Consider the following 7500-nt stretch of genomic DNA (forward strand, 5'->3'; position numbering starts at 1 on the left):
CTCTCTCTCTCTCTCTCTCTCTCTCTCTCTTGTCTCTCTCTGTCTCTCTCTCTCTCTCTCTCTCTCTCTCTCTCTCTCTCTCTCTCTCTCTCTCTCTCTCTCTCTCTCTCTCTCTTTCTTCCTCTCTTCCAACAAAGATCAAGGTTCATAGAAACATACGTGACATATTGTCGTTCCTACAAATCGGCGAGAAGCAGGAATGTGAAAAGGCAAAACAAAAAGAAGACTGAAAGAAAAAAAAAAGAAAGAAAGGAAAATTGGAAAAGTGGAAACTGAGAGGGAAAAAAGAAGTTAATGACAGAAGTCAAAATAGTGGGAAAAATAGTCAAGAAATAGTCAAGAAAAAATAAAAGAGAGAGAGAAAAAAGTGAGATGGAAGGAAAGTGAGAAAAGAGATAGAACTAGGAATATAAACGAAAGAAAAATGTATTCGAAACAAGTAATCAAGGCGAAAACAAAAAGAAACCAAAAAAGGACACAGATGCTATTATTTGTTACAAGGAGCGGCCTATAATTAAGGAGAGAGGATATCCACGTGAAGAGACGATTCCAAACAAATAAAATCGCAATAAAAGAACAGCAGTTGAAGATATATACAACGAAATTATACATTAGATTAGATTAGGCTCACTACAGACAAAAATTCTAACCTTTTGTTATATGTAAAAGCCGTAAATTTATGATATTGACGTCCGCCTTGCTTTCCAAAAATAGGCAATACTTTGTTCTTTTCAACCACCACCACACCCGATCTATTGTTCATACTTAATTTCTTCTGCTTCACTTTTGTCTATCTTCTCTCTTCCCTCTTCTTTTTTTCTGTCTTTCTCTTTCACTCTCTCACGCTTTATCTCTCTCTCTCTCTTGCTCTTTCGCTCTCTCTCTCTCTGTCTGTCTGACTGTCTGTCTGTCTATCTATCTATCTATCTCTATCTGTGCATCTGTATGTCTACCTATCATATTTTTTTTATTTCTTCTCTTCTTCTTCTCTCTCTCTCTCTCTCTCTCTCTATCTTTCTCCCTCTCTCTCCTTTTTTTTTCTCTCTCTCTCCTTCTCTCTCTCTCGCTCTCTCTCTATCTATCTATTCTTTCTCTTATCTCTATCCCTCTCTCTCTCTCTCTCTCTCTCTCTCTCTCTCTCTCTCTCTCTCTCTCTCTCTCTCTCTTCTCTCCTCCTCTCTCTCCTCTCTGTCTCTCTCTCTCTCTCTTTGTCTCTCTCTCTCTCTCTCTTTGTCTCCTCTCTCTCTCTCTCTCTCTCTCCTCTCTCTCTCTCTCTTTGTCTCCTCTCTCTCTCTCTCTCTTTGTCTCCTCTCTCTCTCTCTCTCTTTGTCTCCTCTCTCTCTCTCTCTCTCTCTCTCTCTCTCTCTCTCTCTTCTTTCTCTCTCTCTCTCTCTTTCTCTCTTCTCTCCTTCTCTCTTCTTTCTCTTTCTCTCTCTCTCTCTCTCTCTCTCTCTTTTTCTCTCTCTCTCTCTCTTTCTCTCTTCTCTCTCCTCTCTCTCTCTTTCTCTCTCTCTCTCCTTCTCTCTCTCTCTTCTCTCCCTCTCTCTCTCTCCTCTTCTCTCTCTCCTTCTCTCTTTCTCTCCTCTCTCTCTCTCTCTCTCTCTCTCTCTCTCTCTCTCCTCTCTCTCTCTCTCACTCCCCCTCTCTCTCTCTCTCTCTCTCTCTCTCTCTCTCTCTCTCTCTCTCTGTGTGTGTGTGTGTGTGTGTCTCTCTCTCTCTCTCTCTCTCCCCCCCCGCTCTCTCTCTCTCTCTCTCTCTCTCCTTCTCTCTCTCTCTCTCTCTCTAGTCTCTCTCTCTCTCTCTCTCTCTCTCTCTCTCTCTCTCCTTCTCTCTCTCTCTCTCTCTCCTTCTCTCTCTCTCTCTCTCTCTCTCTCTCTCTTTCTATCTATCTATCTATGTATCTATCTCTGTTTACCTATCTGTCTACCTATCTTTTCTTTTCTTTCTTTTTTTTCTTTCTCTATCTCTCTTCCTCTATCTATTTATCTATCTGTGTCTATTTTTTCCCATCTCTCCCTCTCTCTCTCCCCCCCCCCCCCATCTCTCTCTCCTTCTCTCCTCCCTTTTAACCTTCCCTTCTCTTCTCCCTTCTTTCACCCCACCCTTCTGTCCCTCATTACAGCTAGCTCCCTCTACCCCGTCACCCCTAAGACCACTCCTTCCTGACCCCACCCCCCACCCCCACGAACCCCCGACCCTCCCGAACGCTAATCAAAGTGACGTCATCACCAGAGAGCCAGCCAGCCAGACCCACTACACTTCGCCTTGTAACTCAATTCCTTTAAACCAATTTGCTGCACACGCGAGATCTTGTATCTAAAACCTGTTTGCTAAAGCTCAGATCCGCACCGGATTGTAATGTCGTTTGAACCTTAGTTGCACGCAAGGTCAGAGCAGCTCCAGACCTTTGTCGAAAGGATCATTTTCGTTTGGGATTCAATCGGACCTTAATCTGGCTACAGATGATAAAATCAGGTCACCGCCGCTCCGCCTTATATCAGGCTTTCCACTAGGTTCGTAAGGCCTTATGTAAATTCTTTCAAGGGGGAGATATAATGAAGGTTTCAGGGAGGCCATTTGAGGTACGGTGACTGCTCTGTGTATTCTATAAACTTCAATCTGGCTTTACTGTTGCACTGCCAGTCCAGCTTATGCCACGTCTTCCATTGCGATCGTACGCCTTGTGGAAAATTTTACCAGGGTAGATATGCTGAATGCTATAGAGAGGTCCATGTAGTTTCTGTGGTCCCTGTAGTTTCTGTGGTCTCTGTAGTTTCTGTGGTCTCTGTAGTTTCTATGGTCCATGTAGTTTCTGTGGTCTTTGTAGTTTCTGTGGTCTTTGTAGTTTCTGTGGTCCCTGTAGTTTCTGTGGTCTTTGTAGTTTCTGTGGTCTTTGTAGTTTCTGTGGTCTTTGTAGTTTCTGTGGTCTTTGTAGTTTCTGTGGTCCCTGTAGTTTCTGTGGTCTTTGTAGTTTCTGTGGTCTTTGTAGTTTCTGTGGTCCCTGTAGTTTCTGTGGTCTTTGTAGTTTCTGTGGTCCCTGTAGTTTCTGTGGTCTTTGTAGTTTCTGTGGTCTCTGTAGTTTCTGTGGTCTTTGTAGTTTCTGTGGTCTTTGTAGTTTCTGTGGTCCCTGTAGTTTCTGTGGTCTTTGTAGTTTCTGTGGTCCCTGTAGTTTCTGTGGTCCCTGTAGTTTCTGTGGTCCCTGTAGTTTCTGTGGTCCCTGTAGTTTCTGTGGTCTTTGTAGTTTCTGTGGTCCCTGTAGTTTCTGTGGTCCCTGTAGTTTCTGTGGTCCCTGTAGTTTCTGTGGTCCCTGTAGTTTCTGTGGTCTTTGTAGTTTCTGTGGTCTTTGTAGTTTCTGTGGTCCCTGTAGTTTCTGTGGTCCCTGTAGTTTCTGTGGTCCCTGTAGTTTCTGTGGTCTTTGTAGTTTCTGTGGTCTTTGTAGTTTCTGTGGTCCCTGTAGTTTCTGTGGTCCCTGTAGTTTCTGTGGTCCCTGTAGTTTCTGTGGTCTTTGTAGTTTCTGTGGTCTTTGTAGTTTCTGTGGTCCCTGTAGTTTCTGTGGTCCCTGTAGTTTCTGTGGTCCCTGTAGTTTCTGTGGTCTTTGTAGTTTCTGTGGTCTTTGTAGTTTCTGTGGTCCCTGTAGTTTCTGTGGTCCCTGTAGTTTCTGTGGTCTTTGTAGTTTCTGTGGTCCCTGTAGTTTCTGTGGTCTTTGTAGTTTCTGTGGTCTTTGTAGTTTCTGTGGTCCCTGTAGTTTCTGTGGTCCCTGTAGTTTCTGTGGTCTTTGTAGTTTCTGTGGTCCCTGTAGTTTCTGTGGTCTTTGTAGTTTCTGTGGTCCTTGTAGTTTCTGTGGTCTTTGTAGTTACTGTGGTCCCTGTAGTTTCTGTGGTCTTGTTTCTGTGGTCCCTGTAGTTTCTGTGGTCTTTAGTTCTGTGGTCTTTGTAGTTTCTGTGGTCCTGTAGTTTCTGTGGTCTTTGTAGTTTCTGTGGTCCTGTAGTTTCTGTGGTCCCTGTAGTTTCTGTGGTCTTTGTAGTTCTGTGTCCTTGTAGTTTCTGTGGTCTCTGTAGTTTCTGTGGTTCTTGTAGTTTCTGTGGTCCCTGTAGTTTCTGTGGTCCCTGTAGTTTCTGTGGTCTTTGTAGTTACTGTGGTCCCTGTAGTTTCTGTGGTCTTTGTAGTTTCTGTGGTCCCTGTAGTTTCTGTGGTCTTTGTAGTTTCTGTGGTCTTTGTAGTTTCTGTGGTGTTTGTAGTTTCTGTGGTGATTGTAGTTGTTGTGGTCTTTGTAGTTTCTGTGGTCTTTGTAGTTTCTGTGGTCCTTGTAGTTGCTGTGGTCCCTGTAGTTTTGTGGTCTTTGTAGTTTCTGTGGTCCTGTAGTTTCTGTGGTCTTTGTAGTTTCTGTGGTTTTGTGGTCCTGTGTTTCTGTGGTCCCTGTAGTTTCTGTGGGCTTTGTAGTTTCTGTGGTCCCTGTAGTTTCTGTGTTTTATTCTGTGGTCCTGTAGTTTCTGTGGTCTTTGTAGTTTCTGTGGTCCCTGTAGTTTCTGTGGTCCCTGTAGTTTCTGTGGTCCCTGTAGTTTCTGTGGTCTTTGTAGTTTCTGTGGTCCCTGTAGTTTCTGTGGTCTTTGTAGTTTCTGTGGTCCCTGTAGTTTCTGTGGTCTTTGTAGTTTCTGTGGTCCCTGTAGTTTCTGTGGTCCTTGTAGTTTCTGTGGTCTTTGTAGTTTCTGTGGTCCCTGTAGTTTCTGTGGTCTTTGTAGTTTCTGTGGTCCCTGTAGTTTCTGTGGTCCCTGTAGTTTCTGTGGTCTTTGTAGTTTCTGTGGTCTTTGTAGTTTCTGTGGTCCCTGTAGTTTCTGTGGTCTTTTTAGTTTCTGTGGTCTTTGTAGTTTCTGTGGTCCCTGTAGTTTCTGTGGTCCCTGTAGTTTCTGTGGTCTTTGTAGTTTCTGTGGTCTTTGTAGTTTCTGTGGTCTTTGTAGTTTCTGTGGTCCCTGTAGTTTCTGTGGTCCCTGTAGTTTCTGTGGTCCCTGTAGTTTCTGTGGTCCCTGTAGTTTCTGTGGTCTTTGTAGTTTCTGTGGTCCCTGTAGTTTCTGTGGTCTTTGTAGTTTCTGTGGTCTTTGTAGTTTCTGTGGTCTTTGTAGTTTCTGTGGTCCCTGTAGTTTCTGTGGTCTTTGTAGTTTCTGTGGTCCCTGTAGTTTCTGTGGTCTTTGTAGTTTCTGTGGTCCCTGTAGTTTCTGTGGTCTTTGTAGTTTCTGTGGTCTTTGTAGTTTCTGTGGTCCTTGTAGTTTCTGTGGTCTTTGTAGTTTCTGTGGTCTTTGTAGTTTCTGTGGTCTTTGTAGTTTCTGTGGTCTTTGTAGTTTCTGTGGTCTTTGTAGTTTCTGTGGTCTTTGTAGTTTCTGTGGTCTTTGTAGTTTCTGTGGTCTTTGTAGTTTCTGTGGTCCCTGTAGTTTCTGTGGTCCCTGTAGTTTCTGTGGGCTTTGTAGTTTCTGTGGTCCCTGTAGTTTCTGTTGTTCTTATAGTGCCAGTGGTCCTTGTAGTTTCTGTGGTCCCTGTAGTTTCTGTGGTCTTTGTAGTTTCTGTGGTCCCTGTAGTTTCTGTGGTCCCTGTAGTTTCTGTGGTCTTTGTAGTTTCTGTGGTCCCTGTAGTTTCTGTGGTCCCTGTAGTTTCTGTGGTCTTTGTAGTTTCTGTGGTCCCTGTAGTTTCTGTGGTCCCTGTAGTTTCTGTGGTCTTTGTAGTTTCTGTGGTCCCTGTAGTTTCTGTGGTCCCTGTAGTTTCTGTGGTCTTTGTAGTTTCTGTGGTCTTTGTAGTTTCTGTGGTCTTTGTAGTTTCTGTGGTCTTTGTAGTTTCTGTGGTCCCTGTAGTTTCTGTGGTCTTTGTAGTTTCTGTGGTCTTTGTAGTTTCTGTGGTCCCTGTAGTTTCTGTGGTCCCTGTAGTTTCTGTGGTCTTTGTAGTTTCTGTGGTCCCTGTAGTTTCTGTGGTCCCTGTAGTTTCTGTGGTCTTTGTAGTTTCTGTGGTCCCTGTAGTTTCTGTGGTCTTTGTAGTTTCTGTGGTCTTTGTAGTTTCTGTGGTCCCTGTAGTTTCTGTTGTTCTTATAGTGCCAGTGGTCCTTGTAGTTTCTGTGGTCTTTGTAGTTTCTGTGGTCCCTGTAGTTTCTGTGGTCTTTGTAGTTTCTGTGGTCTTTGTAGTTTCTGTGGTCTTTGTAGTTTCTGTGGTCCCTGTAGTTTCTGTGGTCTTTGTAGTTTCTGTGGTCTTTGTAGTTTCTGTGGTCCCTGTAGTTTCTGTGGTCCCTGTAGTTTCTGTGGTCTTTGTAGTTTCTGTGGTCCCTGTAGTTTCTGTGGTCCCTGTAGTTTCTGTGGTCTTTGTAGTTTCTGTGGTCCCTGTAGTTTCTGTGGTCCCTGTAGTTTCTGTGGTCTTTGTAGTTTCTGTGGTCCCTGTAGTTTCTGTGGTCCCTGTATTTTCTGTTGTTCTTATAGTGTCCGTGGTCCTTGTAGTTTCTGTGGTCCCTGTAGTTTCTGTGGTCCCTGTAGTTTCTGTGGTCTTTGTAGTTTCTGTGGTCTTTGTAGTTTCTGTGGTCCCTGTAGTTTCTGTGGTCCCTGTAGTTTCTGTGGTCTTTGTAGTTTCTGTGGTCCCTGTAGTTTCTGTGGTCTTTGTAGTTTCTGTGGTCCCTGTAGTTTCTGTGGTCCCTGTAGTTTCTGTGGTCTTTGTAGTTTCTGTGGTCCCTGTAGTTTCTGTGGTCCCTGTAGTTTCTGTGGGCTTTGTAGTTTCTGTTGGCTTTGTAGTTTCTGTGGTCCCTGTAGTTTCTGTGGTCCCTGTAGTTTCTGTTGGCTTTGTAGTTTCTGTGGTCCCTGTAGTTTCTGTGGGCTTTGTAGTTTCTGTGGTCCCTGTAGTTTCTGTGGTCCCTGTAGTTTCTGTGGTTCTTGTAGTGTCAGTGGTCCCTGTAGTTTCTGTGGTCCCTGTAGTTTCTGTGGTCCTTGTAGTTTCTGTGGTTCTTGTAGTGTCAGTGGTCCCTGTAGTTTCTGTGGTCCCTGTAGTTTCCGTTGTTCTTATAGTGTCTGTGGTCCTTGTAGTTTCTGTATTCTCTAGACTTTGATTTGGCTTTCGCTGGTGATACTGGATTACTGTCATTCCAGGTCACATCAAGCTCTTCAGTGGGTTATGTAAATTCCTAGATGGGGGACTTATAATGCATATTCAAGAACGTCACTTCGGACGACGTTGACTGGTTTCTATGTTTCTCAACAGAGAGCAACTTTGCGTGAATCATGTTAATCATATTTTGGGTTTGCGTAAGTGGGTTAGATATTGTTCGGTCATTGTGTTTTGAAAAATGGTGTGATAAAATGGGAATGAACACTAGAAAACTGATGACGGCATTTGATAGCCTTAATGTCCAAGTAATTTGTAGGTTTAATGGACAGGTTACTGAATGATTCATGGCTTTAAGAATTGATAAATCTTAGTGAAATCAGTTCTGAGGGATTTTCATCTGAATGCATTTCGAAGCATCGCTCCAGCCCTGTGGGA

At 43.7% G+C, this 7500-nt stretch overlaps 1 pseudogene; it reads left to right on the top strand.

Moving 5' to 3' along the window:
• The window catches only part of LOC147471679 (uncharacterized), a 12828-nt pseudogene extending 5683 nt beyond the window's left edge, over nucleotides 1-7145 (top strand).
• Nucleotides 7146-7500: the final 355 nt, after the last annotated feature.

This window comes from Penaeus japonicus, unplaced genomic scaffold (genome assembly GCF_977035675.1).
Source record: "Penaeus japonicus unplaced genomic scaffold, GWHDUDI00000001_assembly GWHDUDI00000006, whole genome shotgun sequence".
In the NCBI taxonomy this organism is placed as follows: Eukaryota; Metazoa; Arthropoda; class Malacostraca; order Decapoda; family Penaeidae; genus Penaeus; species Penaeus japonicus.